This window comes from Monodelphis domestica, chromosome 3 (assembly GCF_027887165.1).
Source record: "Monodelphis domestica isolate mMonDom1 chromosome 3, mMonDom1.pri, whole genome shotgun sequence".
Classification (NCBI taxonomy): domain Eukaryota; kingdom Metazoa; phylum Chordata; class Mammalia; order Didelphimorphia; family Didelphidae; genus Monodelphis; species Monodelphis domestica.
The window spans coordinates 274,477,326-274,498,597 of NC_077229.1; positions in this window are offsets into that span (position 1 = coordinate 274,477,326).

The window sequence follows — 21,272 nt, forward strand, 5'->3', positions numbered from 1 at the left end:
ATTTTTTGTCCTGTTCTGTTGAGTCCAGATGCTATTCTCCTCAGAAGAGAAAATAGCAAAATAAACAGTAAATAGTTTTGTTTTCTCTTTATCGTGTTACTATCATCCCTTCCACTTTGATTGACTTCTATTTTTCTCTTTGATTCTTCTTTCTCCTAATACAACTTAAAAAAGAAAGGAAGAGGAATGAAAGAAAAAAAAAACCCTTCATCCTTTTTCACATGTCCTTAGCTTTACTGAACAGCCTCAGTTCTTTTAAAATAAATTGATTGATGAGTCCTCTGGGAATCTACTTCAGTCTCCAAAAACAATTCCATTCCTATTTTTCAAAATTATTTCCTTTTGCATCTTTAGCATCTCACTTTTGACAGTTTCCTTTCCCTTCTAGGTTATATATTAATTCCCCTATAAATTTTTCATTACAGGAATCCTAAAAAATCTTCCTCTAAATACTTTGAAATTCACTCCTAAAATCTAGTGTGTCCAATTGTGCTTAATTTTCCTCTATTCCATATTCTAATAAGTGACTGTCATTTTCTCCAAGATTCCCAACATTTTTAATTTTTTTAATTATTGCATTTTTATTCCAAAAAGAGTTCTACCATATATAATATAATACATATTCTATATACATACACACAGAAAAACATGAAAAGATTATATACACAATAGTGAATCTCCATTTCATACTTCTTACTTTTTAAAAAGTGTATAATTCCACACATGACTTTCAAAATGTCCTGCTTGTCTATGTTTCCTTCTGAATTTCCATTTGTTCTCTGCTGCACATTAAAATTTTTTTTCAATAGCTCTCTTTTGGCATCACTATTGCTAACTCCCCTTCCATCTCTCTCATCCCTTTGCTCCAATTAATAATCAAGAAAAAGATGGGAGGAGAGTTTAAAATATATGAAGGTAATCTAACAAACTGAATCCACATAGAGGGCATAGACAAAATATTTGCTTCTGCACGCATCCATCACTTTTCTGTCAGGAAATAGGTAGCATGCTTCATCACAGGTCCTCTGGAGACATGATTAGCTATTCATTGCCATAATAAGAGTTCCAAAAATTCATCAAAAGAGAATGAGAAAGAGCGGTCAGTCCAGTAGTAAGAGAACCATTAGTGTCATGGAACTGAAAGGAAGACAGAGTATATAGGAGGAGTCGTGGTACTTTTTAATGCAGAAAATGCAGGAAAGATGGAAATGAAGGAAAAGCCAGCAGATTGATTTATCAAGAACTCATTGGTGACCTTTCAGTAGAGTGATGGGCAGGTGAACCAGATTGTAAGGAGTTGAGGAGTGAGTGGATGGTTAAGGAAGTGAAAGCAGCAAATACAGGCGAGTATATCTGGCATTGAAAAAAGAAAATAACTGGATGACAGTTTAATGGGAATTCTGGGTCAAGGAGAAGTTTTTTTAGAATAGGAGAGACCCAATGAATAGAAGCCTTAATTGAATGAAGGAAATTGAAATGAAATGATGGTATAGTCTTTCTAAAGATGAGTCTCGGATCCAGATAGACAAAGCCAGTGGGAACATGTCATGTTGAGGACAAAGCAGAAGGCTATGAAATGACTTTGGTTTGCCTGTTTTCTATGGTTGTGTGTTTCCTTCCCATTTCCTATTTAATCAGTCTGTTGTCATCTTCCCCACTGTTTGTTCTGAAAATAAAAGATTACCTTACATTTGTCTACCTCCCCCTTTTTTAAAGAGCTTAAAGCACTGTGGGGACATTTTTCTCATCATTCTTCCCAATATTTTACAACTCTATTTTACAGTAGTGGTGTTGTGTCTCAGTTCACAGGAATCAGCAGACGGGGTTGGTCACCTTTTGTAGCAAGATATTGTCTAGGGGCAGAGCTGAGTGATCAGCAGATGCCTTTTACAGAAAATACAGACCATATCAGGAAGGACTGATGCCAGGCATCAATTAACTGAAGAGATGGGAAGCCAAAGCACTACCTCGGGGAAGGCAGTGGCAGAAGAATCTAAATTACAGAGGTAAATAAAATGTCATCAGTCACACAAGTTTGGGAGCTGAAATATGGGTCAAATTTTTTTAAATATATAAATTATAACAAGGAATCCATCTTTATGCCTTTCTCTTGCCATCTTGACAAAGCCAGGGGAATCAAGAAGTGTGGACCATGCTGATGGTCCCCATCCTTCTAATGTCCAAAGCTATTTTTCCTTTTCTAAGCCCTTCCCTTCTGTTTTAGTATCAATTAGTGGCAATGGTTAGGCATTTGGGGTTAAGTTAATTGTCCAGGTCACACATCTAAGAAGGGTCTAAAGCCACATTTGAACCCAGGTCCTCCTGATTCTAGATCTGGTGCTCTATCTACTGTGCTATCTAGATGTCCTTCCAAAAACCATTTTCAAAAAGGTTCTGTCACTTTTTAATATTATTATAAATTCATTTCTTCAACCTATTTGTTTTTTCTAGATACATTTGATTTTTCAGCAATGGAATAAAAGGCAATAATCCCTAATAGGTGGCACAGTGGATAGAACACTGGATAGAACAAGCCAGGAAGACCTGAGTTCAAATTCTGATCTCAAATCCTTAATAACTATGTGACCTTGAGCAAAGTCATTTAACCCTGTTTGCTGGTCTATAAGATGAACTGAAGAAGGAAATGACAAGAGAGACACAGACAGAGAAATAGAGAGAAAGGAAGGAAGGAAGGAAGGAAGGAAGGAAGGAAGGAAGGAAGGAAGGAAGGAAGGAAGGAAGGAAGGAAGGAAGGAAGGAAGGAAGGAAGGAAGGAAGGAGGGAGAAAGGGAGGGAGGGAAGGAAGGAAGGAAAAAAGGAAAGAAGGAGAGGAAAAAGGAAGAAAGGAAGGAAAGGAAGAAGGAAGGAAGGGAAGGAGGAAGGAGAGAGAGAGGGAGGGAGGGAAGGAAGGAAGGAAAAAGGAAGGGAGGAGAGGAAGAAGGAAGAAAGGAAGGAAGGAGAGAGGAAAGGATGGAAGGAAGGAAGGCAGGAAGGGAGGGAGGAAGAAAGAAAGGCAGGGAGGGAGGGAGGAAGAAAGGAGGGAAAGTACTAGCAAATGGAAAGATCCAGATGAACCTTCTATTAAATTATGGCACTTCACCTAAGCTTTGAAGAAAACTGAAGATTCTATGCGTTACACAGCCATATGAGCAGCCAATATTACTGATTTAACTGAAAGCCAAATAGGATTGTTCTTGGAATTATTCTATCTCTGTATGTGTAGCTACAGCCTTGGATGTAGTCATCCTCTCTTACCGTGTTCATATTATTATGCTAAAATGCCTCAAATAACCAATAAATGCACTTGAATTCATGTAAAAATGGATTTTTAAAAGAAGAAAAGAAATACTATATTTGCTCAATTTAAATTGGGAGTCACTGTCCAATGCGATCCATTCCCTTGGCATGTTTTCTCTGTTCTCAAATGCCCAGGTTTGTGTATATTTTGTTGCTACACAGCACATCTCTTTGCTTAGTATCAGGATCCAAGGGTGGGAGCATTGAAGCAATTGTGGAATCTGGTTTTTGTTTTGAGAACCATAATAAAGTGTCTAAACAGTAATAAGCCAGACTTGTTTAGTAAGCCACTTTCATCTCTGTGGACATCCCACCCCATAGACAGAGAGACAGGTATGCAAGAGCACATTCTCTCTCAATTGCACCTTAGACCGAACTCAGCAAGGCTGGGCAGATTGACATAACCACACAAGTGGATTGACTTTAAGTCATCCTGTGAGGTTGAAATGCTGCTGAAAACTGCAGACTGTCAGATTAATTACAAGTCTCCCCCTTTTAGGGATCTACCTTTGTGGTAAGATAAAAGTGTCAACTCCCAAATCTTAAATCATAATCCAAGAAACACGCCTTTACCTGAGGGGACTAATTTCTTAGACAGACAGAAGACATGCCAATCACCTTTGGTTGTTGGTTTTTTAAAATCTGAATGTGACTCTGAACCCCTAAAGGCTTTTCCATTTCTTTAGTAAAGAATTGTACAGGTTGTTTCTCTCTCCCCCTCTTTGTCTCTCTCTGTCTCTGTCTGTCTGTCTGTCTGTCTGTCTGTCTCTCTCCCCACTCTCTCTCCTCTCTCTCTCTCTCCCTCTCTCTCTCTCTCTCTCTCTCTCTCTCTCTCTCTCTCTCTCTCTCTCTCTCTCTCTCTCTCTCTCTCTCTCTCTCTCTCTCCCTCTCTCCCTCTCCTCCTCCCCCCTCCCCCCTATATCATCAGGATCAAATCATCCCCTTTGTAGTTGTGATGGATCCCAAGAGGCTCCCTTTCAGGCTAGGCATCATGGGCTCACTACACTTTGACGAGGTCACCATGTTTTATGATCTGGCTCTCAGCTTTTCTGGTTTTAACAGTCCTCCCCAGTGGCAACTGGGTTCCAGGGAGTTAATCAATACTAACCAAACTCACAAGAAGTTGCTTTAGAAATCTAAATTCCAATCTGTTTAATGGGAGATAGAAATACTTGATAAAATAACTAGGACTGCTTGTCTGGATCTTTTAATATCTTGGTCAAAAGAACAATTATCAGGGGACCTAATTATAGATCCCTAAGTCACTTGGTAAGTTTAAAATCAGAACAGAATTGAATGTTCTTCTGCAAGACACATTTATATCAATTTCTATTGGTCTGATAAATGACTTCTCCCCATTCTAAGGATATTCCTTCTAAAAAACCAGGACCAGTCATCTAGAATCAGAGTAATCTCTCCTTTGGACAATACTGGAGAAACACTGCCAATTTATTATTTCCAAGTATGCCTTTCTGTAAACTCTTTGCAGTCCACTATCTTCTTGCATTTGTCAATTATGTGTTGCAGTCTATGAGATTGCACATTGTTAAAGAATCATAAATCTTTGTGTTCAAAAGATACTTAGATTCCACTCCTTCCCATCTTTGACTTCACATCTTGTCAAGTCAACAAGTATTTATTAAGGACTTCCAATGAGCCAAGTGTTGTACCAAGTGCTGGGAAGACAAATAAGGCAAAGAGAAAGACAGTTCTTTTTTTTTTTTCAACCCTTACCTTCCAACTTGGAATCAATACAGTGTATTGGTTCGAAGATTGAAGAGTGGTAAGGGCTAGGCAATGGGGGTCAAGTGACTTGCCCAGGGTCACACAGCTGGGAGGATGTTTGAGGCCAGATTTGAACCTAGGACCTCCCATCTCTGGTCCTGGCTCTCAATCCACTGAGCAACCCAGCTGCCCCTGAGAAAGACAGTTCTTGCCCTCAAGGAGTTTACATTTTAATAGGAAAAAATGCACAGGATGAGAAGCTGAAAACGATGGGACATTCAATGTCGAGAAAGTCTAGGGAGTCAAGAGTAAAGCCTGGAGAGCAAAGAAGGCATGACTGGCCCAGACATCCTCCTTAAAATGCAGGTTGTAAGAAGCATTAGCCAATCAAGGGGGGTGGGGGGCACAGGGGTAGAAGGTTCTGTGTGGCAAACTTCAGGATGAAGAAGTTTCTGGAATATTGTAGAGAAAGTCTTGGGAGTCCGGGATGAAACCTAGAGAGGGATGAATATGTGATTTTATCTTTACATAAATCCTTCATAGAAAATCCACTTAACACACTGGATATCCTCTTTTAAGGTTTTGAAACACCAGGGCAGGACCCAAGTTGTCAATCAGTCAATCAATCATCACTTCTTATAATAAACTACTTCAGAATCGGTCAGATCTCCCTCTTCCAAGATTTTCAAGTTGTGAACCTTAAAAATTCCCAGACCCTACCATTCCCCATTTGGGCAGTGACTCTACTTAGATCAGAAATGGGAGGACCTCTACTCCACCCATACTTAAGCCTGCTTTAGGGGAGAAAACTCCTTGCTGAACAATGAAAAGTACTTAAACCCATAGAACTAATACAAAGGGGTGCTAAGTACCTATAAAGGTCAAGCAACTTGTGAACTTACAAGGAACAAAGAGGTGAAAACTTACTCAGAGATTCTAGTCTACTCTGGTGTAAATTACTCAAAAGTTCACACCTTCTTAGGTGTGAACTAAGAATGGTCTGTCCTTTGAAAAACATCTACTGTGATTGGTAGATATAAGGACTTAGGGGAGGTGACAAAGGAGAAAATGCCCTTTAAAAGGAGACGAAAAGCTCTCTCTAGAAACAGTCAGCTGGGAAAGGCTGCCTTGAAGGGTCTCTCTCGAGACTCTCTTGGGGACATTTCAGAGAGGCATTGAGCTGGTGAAGTCAGCTGAGATGATGCTGGCCTGGTGTCACTAGAATCCTTGCTTGGACAGATCTTGTGGTAAGTGATTAAGGACTGACTGATCTCTCTCCCTTAAGACTCAGGTCTAGGCCATGTTGGCTTAAGGCCCTTCATACTTATTCATTTCTTACTCTTTCTCTCTTTCTTTAATTCCTCATTGTATTATTAATTAAATTCTCTATAAAACCCAGTTGACTTGGGCATATTTCATAATTGGGAATATTTCCTTATATTCGATTTAAAACAAAACACTGTAGTGAAAACATATTTTCTGTGGTCACAATTTACTCACCCACTCTTTTATCTACTACAATTTATATCTTCCACTATTTTAATCATTACAGTTTACTACCTCAACCATTTTAATTATTACAGTTTATGGCTCCGACTCTTTTAAATATAACAAAGTAGAGCCTGGATGACCCCTTGTCAGATATGTTACAGTTGGGGATCTTTTGGGGATATAAATTGGACCAGGTGGTCACCAGGTCCTTTCTAAGTCTAGAATTCTGTGGTAGTGGAGGGGGAGGTGGTAGTGATGGCGGTGGTGGTGTGTATGGGTGTAAAATCTTAGTTCCTGCTGACAGATCAGGTCCCAGGACAAAAGAAGAAGAGCTGGGGCTTGTGGGATTTCACAGTTGGAAAATTGTCCAGGAGTTTCATTGATCTCAAACTGCTCACTTTCACAACAAGCCTCTTTCTTGAACACTAATATTCTGGTGATTCCATAAAGTTACACATTTTGGGACACCCTGATCTCAGAAAAATAAAAATTGCAATGGAAAGAGCAATACAAAAATGAAGTAGATTCTAGCATACTGCCAGCTATGATAGGCATGTGACAAATGGTGGTAAAGATAGGATCATAGATCTAGAAAGGGACCTCAGGGGCAATTGAATTCAAACCCCTTATTTTACAGATGAGGAAACTGAGGACTATGGAGATAAGGAATTTGTTCAAGTAAGTCTGAGGCGAGATTTGAACTCAGGTCTTCCTGACTCCAGGCTTAATACACTATCCACTATACCATGCTTCTTCCTAATTAATGGTAGAAGTAATTTTGCATTTAGAGTCACCTTAGGCCAGGGCCATAAAATTTTTTGACAGTAATAAGAAAAGATAAAATAAAAGTATATAATTTTTCAAATATACATTCCTAGAACTCTCAAAAAGATTAATAATTTTTGTAAAATCACATAGATGTGAAATAATCTCAGGCATTTGAGATTTGTTAAAAGAAAAAAGAAGGAATTCCCAGATTTTGTCCCCTGAGACCTATAGCAATGCCAAGATACTAGAAGCAGTTCAGTCAAGAGGAAGAAAGAAAATCAGTGAAATTGGAGGCTTGGCAGAACAGAGAGCATGCTGGGTATATTAGCATGAGTCTAAGGCTTCCATGTGAATACAAACATTGGGAATTCCCTTGTCAGAGGATCCTGTCCTATCCTGTAAGCAGGGTGATGACAAGTGGAGTGTTTGCTGTCTAAAAAGAACCAAGACAGGATTACAGGACAGATGAGATTGTGGGACACATCTGGCAATACAATATGTTCTAGCTGGCAACACCTCTGTTCAGAATAAATAAGGACCATCTCAAGGGTATATTCAGATGATATCTGTAAAAATGGCACTCCAAGTTTATAGCAGTATAGTTACTGTCAAAGGGAAAGACCAGGATCCTCACTGTATGCTTTGGAAGCCATGAAAATAATCAACCAACAAACATTATTAAGTTCCCAAAGAACTTATTCAGAAAATTGAGTCCATTCTCCATGAGCTTCCTCTTCTCCCTTCTCAAAGCCCCTTTACGTCAATTCCCACTTGCTCATCCTTTTTTTTTTCTTTTTAAGCCCCTTGGCATCACTTCTCACTTGCTCATCCTTTTTTTTTTCTTTTTAAATAAACCCTTACCTTCTGTCTTGGAGTCAATACTGTGCATTGGTTCCACGATAGGAAAGTGGTAAGGGCTAAGCAATGGGGGTCAAGTGACTTGCCTAGGGTCACACAGCTGGGAAGTGTCTGAGGCCACATTTGAACCTAGGACCTCACATCTCTAGGACTGGCTCTCTGTCCACTGAGCTACCCAGCTTCCCCCTTGCTCATCCTTTCTTGAAAGGGACCTTCTCATTGCCAAGGCCAACTTATGTACAGATCTCCATGATAACATCCCCTTTTGTCCTCACTAGAGCCAATTATATTCTCAAGTTACAGTTCAATGTCTCTCCTCCCTTTTTCAGTCAAACTTGTAGAAGAAAAGTTATCTGCGCTGGCTTCTTTTTTTTCTTTCTTCTCAACTTATTCTTAATTCCTTTTGCAATTTGGCTTCCAACCACATTACACAAGTGAAATTCGTCACTCAGAAGTTGCCAATAATCTCTTAATTGACAAATATGAGGATCTTTTCTCAGTTCTCAACTTTCTTGACCTCTTTGCTGCATTTGACACTATCAAATGGACACTCCCTCCTTTCTGGACTTTTGTGACAGTTTTTTTTCTTGTCCTCCAACCTGTTTGGTCACTTCTTTTAAGTCCCATTTAAAACTTCTCATCCATATCAGCCCTCCCAAATGTAAATGTTTGCCATGATTCTGTCCCAGATCTTCTCTTCTCTCTCTCTCCTCTCTGTGAGTGACTTCATCTGCTCTCATGTATTTCAATGATCATTTCTATTTAGATGACTCTCAGATCAATATATCGAGCCTCAGTCTCTCCCGCAATCCCCAATTGCCTGTAAGACATTTCAAGTTGCATATCCTCTAAGCACCTTAAACTCAATATTTACAAAATGTAGCTCACATTTCCCACCTCACCCCCACCGTAATCCTCCTTTAAACTTCCCAGTTTCTGTGTAGGGAAGGTTATCCACTTTCCTAGGGAGAAACTACAAGATTTGGCAACCAATTAGGTATGTGGGGTGAATGTGAGTGAAGAGTCAAGTCAATGACACCAAGGTTGTGAGTCTACGCAGCAAGGACATCTGGCCACCTGCCCTGCCAAAACATATGTTCCTCTGACTCCCAGACTCCTCTGCTTTCTTCCTCTTGCTCTGAGAATAGGAATCAAATCAGTATCACCTTTGCTATTGGGAAAAGTGTTACATTTAACTACCCTTAGAATGCATGAACAATTCCATATGACTTCCAGACCAAGCCTATCCCCGACCCCAATAATCCTGTATGTATGACATTACTGAGAATGGTTTCTTCTTGAGATAATTTTGCCCCCTACCTGCACAGAAATTTCCTGGCATATATGACATAGAGATGATTAAAAAAATTTATCCTGTAAACACATCAGTCAATTCTTTCAGTCTCTTGGGATGTAACTCATTTGTTCTTGGAGATGTGATTTGGAATTTCACAAATATTTATCAAGCAAGCGTCTTTAGTGTGTCAAACACTGGGCTAGGGGCCAGGAGAAATCAAAAGCTTTGAGAAGACATGGCCCCTGCCCTTATAGAAAATATAATCTATCAGATTAAACACAAACACAAACAGCTATAATCATAAATTTATTTGAGGTACTTAAGTGTCCTTTTACTATCACCTTACCTATTTTTGGACTTTACTCTCAACTATTAGTAATTTCACCATGGCAGAAAACTAGATGTCTTGAAAACAAATTGTTTATACCTTCAGCAAAGACATCTGGCAGAGAATGAGAACAAACAAGCAGGTGACACAACTAAACAGGCTCTTATCATTTGCCATCTCCATTGCAGGTTGTCTGTCAGTGCCTTTAAAAGCCAACTCAATCTGGCCTCAGATACTTCCCAGATGTGTGACCTTGAGCAAGTCACTTAACCCCCATTGCGTAGTCATTACTACTCTTCTGCCTTGGAACCAACACACAGTATTGATTCTAAGATAGAAGATGAGGATTTTTTTTTTAAGTCCACTCAGGAGAAGCTTCAACTTTGGTTGATTCTGATGATTATTGTCAGTCCAGATAAGTTGGAACTCTCTAGGTACTTTATTAATGTTTGCTGAATTGAATCTAATTTTCATTGTTAGTATATTTGTTCAGGACTGTGTGAACCAAAGAATTTCTCTCTTTTAGTGCTTGGAATCCCTCTCCAGGTTTGATCTATTTTTTAAACTGGAATATCTCTTTACGAATTGGCCAATTGGAGACTAGCACAAGGGAGACATGCCCTATTTGTTTCCAGGAGATGAGGAACTCCTAAATAGGACATCCAGATACCTCTGTGTTAGTAAGGAATAGAAAGGAAATAAGGAACTGTCTGAGTTGGTAAAGATTGCTTTAGGTGATAGCTATAAATGACAACTGGCCATATACAAGGCAAGCTAGGTTCGTGTCTAAGAAAGCACAGCAGACCAGTATGAAATCCCTTTACCCTCTAACTTCTTCATGCCAAAACCCTATCCACCCAGATCCCACCTAGATCTCCTCCTCTTAACAGGACTCTTAGGACCACTAGACCTTGCCATCAACCCTGTGGATGCACCACCACCAGACCTTTCTACATGCCCTGCAACTAAACCCTCCCATATGTGTTATTTCTCTCAGTTATTGTTGTATTGTTATATTGTTAGCATGTAATATAGTATTTGCACATAGTAAGAGCTTATTAAAAGCTTTTCTATTCTATTCTGCTCCAATATGACTCTTAGATTCCCCTTCTCATTGCCTTCTTGAGTTGATACCCAAGAAGGAAAATAGTGTCCTCAAACTCCTTGAACCCTGTTTCTTCTACCATCTGAAATGTGTTAGGTAATGTACCCTCCTGCCATAAAAGATGGCATAAGCATGTCAACAAGTCTTATTACTAACCACTGTTATCCCCTCCCCCCACTTCCCCAACTTCTGACCAGCTGCCACAGACATGTCAGATAAGTTAGGCTAGCTGCAGTAAGCTCCTCTGAGGGAGAGACAGTAAGTGCCATATGCCACGAAGGTCAAATTAACTGCTACCACCTCAACTACCATTTACGTCAGACCCTAGAGGAGGCAGCTCTAGGAATAGCAGCACCCTCATGTTACACCACTGGTTCTCCTTTGAAGTTGGCCCCTAAAGCCATATCAAGATGGAACTTTGTGGACAAAAGGCATGACATTCCCATTACCATTAACACCAACTGCTCTCCAGATAACAGTAAAAGTTAAGATGTTAGCCTGAGAGTCTTGGGAATAGGAAAGAACTACCAAACCCACTTCTAACCTTTCCATCTTGGCATTGTCCAAAGGAGCAACCGTTGTGAAGATGACACCTGGCAACTTCCTCGATAGGTGCCATAGCCCCATCTCCTCAGTAGCCACAGCCACTGAAGATCCAACAAAGAGAGTTATCACCATCAAAGTCCATGGCAATTCTCAAGCAATTATTTGTTTGTTTTTCTCCCATGAAAAAAACATTAAAGAAGATGCTTTATCATTTACTTTGCCACCAAATGCTGAGTCCCTGGATCTTTCTCTTTGACTTGTCCATGAACTCATCTCTTTTCTTCCCTATCGGAATGTGAGTTCTTTGAGACGAGGGACTATCTTCTTTGTATGACCTTTCATCATCTTAATAAATTGGCCCCTTCATAATTTTCTAGTTTTCTTATTCAGGAATACCCTTTTTGAATTTTTTTTTCCATTTGTACATACAGTACAAATCAGTATCACCTTTGCTACTGGGAAAAGTGTTACATTTAACTACCCTTAGAATGCATGAACAATTCAATATGACTTCCAGACCAAGACTATTATGTCTAACCTGCAAATCTTTAGGCAGATGAAACATGACAAATGGGCTTCAGAAAACAGACTTGATACAAAGGAATTTAAAGAGACAAATTTTTAAAGGTCTTGAAAATCAACATTTTTTTAGTTCCTTATAAAACAATAAGCGTTTAGAAACTTCTCTCTCGATACATATCCAGCCAATGATCCAGCCAGGTGGTCTTTTCCACTCCTGTTGACATCTAAAACCATCAATGGAAGATTACCTTCCACCTGCTCTGTATGTCTTAGAGATTCTTGTTTGTTTATATGTTGTCTCTCCCATTAGAAGGGCAGCTAGGTGGCACAGTAGATAGAATGCCAGGCCTGAAGTCAGGAAGACTCATCTTCCTGAGTTCAAATCCAGCCTCAGACACTTCCTAGCGGTGTGACACTTAAACCCGGTTTGTCTCAGTGTCTTCATCTGTAAAATGAGCTGGAGAAAGAAGTGGCAAACCACTTCCACATCTTTGCCAAGAAAACCCCAAATGGCTTCATGAAGAATTGGACATGACTGAAAATGACTGAACAACAGCAGCTCCCATTAGAATGGCAGCTCCTTTAGGAAAGGATTTTTCCTGCTTATTTATACCTCTAGGACTTAGCCTAGAGCCTGGTGCAAAATAAGCACTTAATAAATGTTAACTGACTACTGAAACATGATGTTCTTACTTCTTGCCTCTGTATTTTTGCACTGGCTTGTCCTCTATCCTGACTATGAAATCACTTTTCACCTCAGCCTTTTGGAATCCCTAATTTCCTTCAAGAATCGGCTCAAGTGCAATCTTCTCCGTTTGGCTTCTCTCCCCATTAATGCTAATTAATGCCTTCTCTCTGTCCATTACCTCCAATTTATCCCATTGAGGTCTGGTTTGTGCATGGTTGTCTGCATGTTGTGTCCCCTATTAGGCTGTTTATTTCTGAATGGCTTTCCTAATTCTGCCCCATCTCCACCAGCTCTAAGTGTCCTTTCTCCCCCAACCTGCACTAGAGATCTTTATATATAGAGTGTACTTTTTTGTCATCTGGGTGTTCTGGCTCTTCATGAACCCATTTGAGGTTTTCTTGACAAAGATACTGGAGTGGTTTGTCATTTCCTTCTTCAGCTCATTTTACAGATGAGGAAACCGAGGCAAATGGGCTAGGAGTCTTGCCTAGAGCATACATAGCTTGTAAACATCTGAGGCTGAATTTGAACTCTGGTCCTTCTGACTCCAAGCCTGACACTACACCATCTCACTGCATTTTATTATGTTTAGACATACATATATTTGCTGTTTCCCTTGTTAGAATGTAAACTCCTGAAGGGAAGGGACTATTTTTTATTTTTCTCCTTGTATCTCTAGGACCTAGCACAGAGTCTAATATACTTAATAAATGCTTCTTAAGAGGCAACTAGGTGACTTAGTGTTTTGAGAGCCAGGCTGGAGTTGGGAGGTCCTGGGTTCAAAACTGGTTTCAGATACTTCCTAGCTGTGTGACCCTGGGCAAGTCACAACTCGATTGCCTAGCCCTTGCCATTGCTCTGTCTCAGAACTAATACTAAGACAGAAGATAAGGGTTTTAAAAATTAATAAATAATGCTTTTTATTTTATTGCCTGCTACAGGACTGCCTGAAATAAACCCCCAAGCATATACCCCCACTGAGCTTATAGAAGACAAGTTATCATGCCGCATTGGCCATAGTGGCTCCCAGCCTCTATCTCTGGCACAATTTTTATTCCCTTGTGCTCGGATGTATACTCAGCTTCTGGCTCTTTCTAAATAGCCAGGTAGGCTCCCCTGTTACATCCATCCAAAGCCTGCCTATTTCCCTTAGACTCATAATTCCTCTCTTTCCTCCCTTTCAATTCCCAGATGTCCCAACAATGGTGAGAGCTGGGGAAGGAATCTTTCCTTTGTAAGAGGAAGCACCTGCATCATTTTTCCGCTCTCAGAAGAAATCTCAACCTCCCAACCTTGAGCTCTCATATTTGCTCCCTGCTTCTACTTTTTTCTTCAGTTCTAAACAGTTAAATGCTTGTTCACACCTCGACTTTGTCTCTGAATTATGATGATGGCCACAGGTCTCCACCGACTTATTCTTTGAAAAGATTGGGATGTCATATTTACTCTTCCCAGTTTAAAAAATATTCTCCTCACATCGTACAGGAATACTGTACAATGAATGAACAACTTTGAGTAATAGCTATCCTTAGCAATACAATGATCCAAAACTATCCCAAAGGATTCCTGAGGGAAAATGTCATCTACTTCCAGAGGAAAAGAACTGAGTCTGAATCCAGACCAAAGCAAAGTTGTTTCACTCTATTTGAATTTCCATCCACAAAAGGATTCATATGGAAAAATAGATTGCTTACCTTCTCAGGGGGGCAGAGGGCTGAGGGGGAGGAGAGAAACTGAGGCTCAATATTCCTTAAAAATGCTAGAAACTGTTTTTACATGTAATTGAGGGAATTGAATGAAATTACAAAAACAAAAAACAAAAATTATTCTCCTCACTGGAGAAGACAGAAGCAAAATAAGAGGTGAGAAGTTCTGTTTTCAGTCTCTTCTCTGTTCGAATTACAGGTCTCTATCCATTGCCTTGAGAGCAGTGTTTTCTTGATGAGATTTGGGAGATACTCTAGTCTCATCATTAAGACATTTGTAAATCAGATCTTCCGGTGATTTACAGCTGCAGCTGCCTTGAACCTATTGATTTTGTGTTGAGTCTTGTTAGTACCAGCCTCAGAGCGTTCTATTTTCTGACTTAGTGTTGAATGTTTGGGACTTGCAGTGATTACAATATCTATTTTTCAATGGCTAGCTTCAGTTCTGTGGGTCAGTGCAAAATGGAAATGTTGTCTGACAGTGCAGTACAAATTTGCTCAAGGAAGAAGGCTTTCAGTTGACTGGATTTTATCATTACGGAGTGGCTTTTTATGAATCGTCTTTATTGATATGTTCTGTCTTTTCTGTCATAGGATTCTGATGACCACTCAGCTCTGTCCCTATGTAATATTTTGTTACAAAAGATGACTAAAGATATTGCTAGTTGAGATTCCACCACCCTTTTGTAAAATAGAGATGTGAAATGCTGGGAGAATTGATGAGAATCTCTGAAATGCTTTAAGTTCCTAAAGAAGAGAGGGGGGAAAAGGGAGCGATAGACAAATGTGAGACAGTCCATTAGTTTCAGAACAATGGAGCATATCATAAAAATTTGAAATTAAGTAAGCAGTGAGGGCAGCTGGGTGGCTCAGTGGATTGAGAACCACTCTTAGAGATGGAAGGTTCTGGGTTCAAACCTGGCCTCAGACACTTCCTAGGTGTGTGACCCTAGGCAAGTCACTTAATCCCCATTGGATAGCCATTTCTGCTCTTCTACCTTGGAACCAATACACAGTATTGATTCTAAGATGAAATATAAAGGCTTAAATAATAATAATAATGATAAGGGCAGCTAGATTGCTCAGTGGATAGAGAGCCAGGATGGGAGTTCTTGAGTTCAAATCTTACCTTGGACACTTCTTGGCTGTGTCATCTTGGGTAAGTCACTTAACCCCCATTGCCTAGTCTTTACTGCTCTTCTGCCTTAAAACCAATGCATCCTATTGACTCTAAGATAGAAGATAAGGGTTAAAAAAATTAAGTAGCCAATGCAAAAGAAAAACTCAACCACATCAAGTCAAAGTCACTTCTACTTTATGTATGACATGTCCTTGAGGATATGTGCTAGCTTTATAGGTGAGAGGGTCAGGTTCTTTGGTAAGACACCCACAGACATTCTTTCCAATTCCACTGACTCAGTAAATACTTATACCCATCAGGTCTTTCCTATCCTAATACAAAATCCTCCTTGGCCCTGCATTCCCTTCAAGGTATCATTCTATTATCCCCCCCCCCTCTTCAAAGCTAAACTCCTAGGTAGATTCATCTATAGACCCATTCCTTCCACTACCTCACCATCCACTCTCTCCTCAGCCCCTTATCATTTAGCTTATGTAGCTACCACTCTACTGTAACTTGTTAAAGCTTCGTTATTTCTCCCTAGCATCAATCCCCTGCCTTTCTCTTCATTTTCATCTTCCCTAAACTTTATGCCTCATTTTGACGCAACCATCCCCTGCTCCCAGATACACCCTCTCTCTTGAGCTCTATGACACTACTCTTCTTGGTTCTCTTACTGATAGATTATTCCTTCTTAGTCCCTTTTGGTGAACTAGCATCCATCTCTCATTCCTCAATAATGGATACCTACCACGTCTCTGCCCTTGACCCTGTGCTCTTCTCAGCCTACATTCTTTGATGATGATCTTTTCTATTTAATTATCACTTATAGGTCTGATTCTATAATCTACATATCCAGCCTTAATCTCTCTCTGATTTCCACCAACCTGTTGGACATTTCTATCTGGATGTCCCATTGGCACCACAAATACCACTCATAAAAAAAATATATAGCATCAGGGACAACTATCTAGCGCAGTAGATGTACCTGGTCTGGATTCAGGAGAACTTAGGTTCTATTTTAGCCTCAGACACTTCCTTGTCATGTGACAAGTTACTTAATCCCAATTACCTAACCCTTACCACCCTTCTGTATCAATTCTAAGAAGGTAAAGTTTTGTTTTGTTTTTAAAGAGAGGAACAGAGAGACAGAGAGACAAAGACAGACAGACACAGAGGCAGAGACAGAGAGACAAAGACAGACAGGCAGACAGACACAGAGACAGCCAGAGAGAGGGAGACAAAGAGAGACACAGAGAGTCCGAGAGAAGCAGAGACAAAGACAGAGAGACAGACAGACACAGGGGCAGAGACAGAGACAGACAGAGAGAGGCAGACAGAGACACAGAGAGAACTCCTAATCAAGTCTAACCTGTATAACTTCTTTGATTTCTGTTTACTATTTCATTTTACTCCTTATTAGCTATTCGTACTTGTGTTGTGTATAAGCAGCTACAGAGGGAGCTAAGCTGGTGAGAGTAATTTTGTTGTCCTGCTCGTGAGAGCAATCAAGGAAAAGGCCTTTTATTATAAGCCTAATATAGCCCTAGACTGCCGATACCGGATGTGTGCTAAGCTGACGTAGCTTCTGGCCTAATACTTTCTTGGAGATTGAAGGAGCGATTGTCCAGCTCTTTCTACTGTTCCAGACCCTGCCTGCCCCTCCTTATCTAGGCTGCTGGCTGTGCCAACACTGCCTTCTTCCTAGTCTCCACACAGAAGGGCATTGCAAACTCCCTCGAACCAGATCCTGGATCCAATATCTATCCCTGCCAAACAGGGCCAGCAGGACCTTTACATATCTATTTCTTCATATATATATAAATAGTACACTTACATGGCATATACTGTCTCCCAAAGTAATATAAACTACTTATGTGTAGGAATTGTTTCATTCTTTTGATTTATAAACCAAAGGCTCTACATAGTGCTTAGTCCCTAATACACACTTAGTAATTGGTTTTTTTTTGTTTGTTTTTTCATTTAATTAATTAACATAGAATATTTGATTCATGTTCTTTCCCTCCCCTCCAGTAACTGATTTTTTTGAAACTTAAATTTAACTTTTTAGATCCTTGCTTTCCTTCTTAGAATTAATACTGTGTATTAGTTTCAAAGTAGAAGAGAGGTAAGGGCTAGGCAGTGGAAATTAAGTGACTTGCCCAAGGTCACACAGCTAGGAAATGTCTGAGATCAGATTTGAACCCAAGACCTCCTGCTTCTAGGCCTGGCTTTCAATCCATTGAGCCCCCTTAGTAATTAATTATTGATTGACCCCCCCCAAAGCATTCTCTCCCACCTCAAATCCCCTTAAATTACCTGTCTGAGCAGCATCTTTGCTTCCTTTTCTACTTCCCCCTGAATTATACTTCCTTGTATAATGTCAGACTCCAGTTTATTTGATTATAAGCTCTTTAAGGGCAGAGGAATGTATTCTTTTTCATCTTTTTCCACCAGCAACTCATAGCACAGTGTGCTGCATACTTGATTGGAGATAGCCTATATTATTTATCTTTTTCCAAATAGGGAAAGAAGCATCCTTGGTCTGGCTACTGCTTCTAGAAACTCCATTTAGGAGTTTTTATCATTGTCATAACATGACAAAAGATTTGAACCCAAGTCCTTCCAACTCCAGGTCTGACTCTCTCCACCGAGTCATCCCCTAGCTGCTCTCTCTGTTTGACTTTTAAAGCACTTCATAACCTAGACTCTTCCTGTCTTTTTAGTCTTTCTCTATTTCAGCTTCCCCCAAGAACTCTATCATCCAGTGACACTGTTTGTTGTTCAATCATTCAGCCTTGTCTGACTCTTCATGACTCCATGAATCCTAGCTCTCCCTGGGGTTTTCTTATTGAGGATACAGGATCATTTTGTCATTTCCTTCTCCAGTTGGTCATTTTGTCAATCAGAGGTTAAGTGACTCACCCAGGGTCACACAGCTAGGAAGACTCTAAAGTCATATTTACACTCAGTTCTTCCTGACTTCACTGAGTTACACACCTTTCTCTTCCAGTGATGATAATTTCTTTGCTATTCCTCACACAATCTCCATCTCACTCTTCACTGGCCATCTTCCCAGGCCTAAAATGTTCTCCCTCCCTACTTCTCTGGTTTCCTTCAAGTCTTAGCTAAAATTCTACCTTTGCAAGAAGCCTTTCCAAGTCCCTTTTAATGCTGGTGACTTCTTTCCAATTTAGCCTCTACATATCTTTTTTCCCCTTCTTCCCCCCAAACCCTTACCTTTCATCTTAGATTCAATACTGCATATGGGTTCCAAGGCAGAAGAGCAGTAAGGGTGAGGCAATTGGTGGTTAAGTGAGTTGCCCCTGAGTCACACTCAGCTGGGAAGTATCTGGGGCCAGATTTTTTTCCCTATTTCCATATTATTCATTTTTGTAATAGAGCAATTTTTAATGACAAAACCCCACATCCTCTACCCATATAAACAAGTGATGAATCATGTTTTCTTCTGTGTTTCTACTCCCACAGTTCTTTCTCTTGATGTGGATAGCATTCTTTCTCATAAGTCCTTCAGAGTTGTCCTAGAGCATTGTGTTGCTATTAGTAGCAAAGTCTATCACATTTGATTGTCCCACAATGTTTCAGGTTCTGTGTATAATGCTCTCCTGGTTCTGCTTATTTCACTCTGCATCAGTTCATGGAGGTCTTTCCAGTTCTTATAGAAATCAAACAGTTCATCATTTCTTTCTAGTACTTTATTATTCCATCACCAGCATATATCATAATTTATTCAGCCGTTCTCCAATCAAGGGACACTCCCTCGTTTTCCAATTTTTAACACCACAATAAGCACAGCTATAAATATTTTTGTACAAACAGGTATTTTCCTTTTTTTTTTTCATCTCTTTGGGATACAAACCCAGTAGTGGTATTGCTAAATCAAAGGACATGCATTCTTTTAAAGCCCTTTGAGTATAATTCCAAATTGCCTTCCAGAATGGTTGGAATTCACAACTCCACCAGCAATGTATATGTCTCAATTTTGTGGAGCCATATTTGAACCCAGGACCTGATTCTAGGCTTGGCTCTCAATCTTGCTGAGTGATTACCTGCTCCCAACCTATACATATCTTGTTTGTACATAGTTCTTTGCATATTGTTTCCCCCACTGGACAGTGAGGTCTTTGAGGGCTGGGAATATTTTTGCTTTTCTTTGAAACCTTTGTACCCTTAGTGCTTAGTTCAGTGCCTGGTATTTAGAAGGTGCTTAACAAATGCTTAATACATGGTTGAAAACTTCCCACTAAACCATATTATTTCTCACCTAGTTGCAAAATTCACAATTCCTTCTTGCAACTATCACTTGCTGGGTAATATAAAATCCCCCTCCCTCCTACAAAGATTTGGTATAGACATGATCTCAGATGGTGCCTTCTTGTTAGATGATATGTTTATGTCAGAAACCACTGTGTTCTCTATGAAATGAAGTTTCATGATCCCTCACATGCCTGCTCTATTTATAGAAGTTTTATAAAATGTCTGGTCCAGTAGTTGAAAAAGGATTAGAGGCTAGGCTTGGTCTGAAGTGTTGGAGAATCTTTTACGTCACCCACAGTCCTTATGGGGCTTTATAAACATTTCTAGAAGGGACATTGAAAGCCTTGCCTTCTCAGGGTCCCCTGATTCCAAACTGCCTCAAGAAGAAGGAATGGCTTCAGATATGTCAGCTCAGGAAGAGTGAAACTAAGTCTGTGTCAAGTGCCTGGCATGGATCTATTCAGTTCCCTTGTCCCTAGATGACCAGCAGCCTTGAAAGGCAGAGCTATAGGCACATCAGAGAATGCACACCCTGCTTGCTTTATCATTCTGCAGAAAAGAATTTCCTGCAGGGATTCTTAATGATTGCAGATGAACATCCTACTGAGATCTCCTCCCTCTCATTCTCTGATACTCTGTGGCTACAGTAACTTAAGGAAGGGTTGAAACTTTAACATCAGCCCCGCTTCCTCTGTGCTTGAACATGCTAGCTGGAAATGACCTCTGAGGGGCAAAGACGTCATTGCTTTCTCCCAGACAAAACAGCCACATTTACTCCTTTTCCATGCTGGGGAAATGGATGCTTTCCTCCTTTGGGGAATAAACTACTTCAAGAAAAAAAATTTGTTTTTATTTTTTCCACTTAAAAATGTTTTTGAACCTAACAAACATCATCTAAGATGAGCAATTTTGTAATTCAAGAGAACAGAGAGTTGTGCATGAGGCTGCATTTAAGGGATTTTAAAATGAATATTTCATGGCAGTTGTTTTTTTAACATTGCTGTCACCCCCCAGTAATAGCTGGCATTTATGTAGTAGTTTAAGACTTGCAACATATTTTAAAGTTTGCAAAGCCTTTTAAAAACATCGCCTCATTTTATCTTCACAACAACCCTGCTGCTGCCTGTACAGTATAAAATTGGTTTCTGCTCTCCCCTGCTGAGACGAGACTGATCTGGGCTGCACTCCCCACCACCACCACCACTTGTGCTGGATTGCACCCAGCATGCTGAACCATGTTCTCCCCTCCTATCGGAGCCTCCTTGCTGTCCATATGTTCTGGGTGGAGCACTGGCTCCCCTTGTCTTCTGTCAGTTCTACTGCTCCAGGATTCTGGAGTAGAATATAAACTCATGTCTTTCTGATCCCAAGTCTAACACTCTAACCACTACACTATCTAGATGTCAGAAATAACACCACCCCAAAAGGAAAAAAAAAACTTTTAACCCTCCTTCTTAATAAAGAAATGAATAAGCAAAACAAACTTTACATCCTCCACTACACACACCTGGATTCCACTAATACTGTGTGGAGAGGAGAGTGG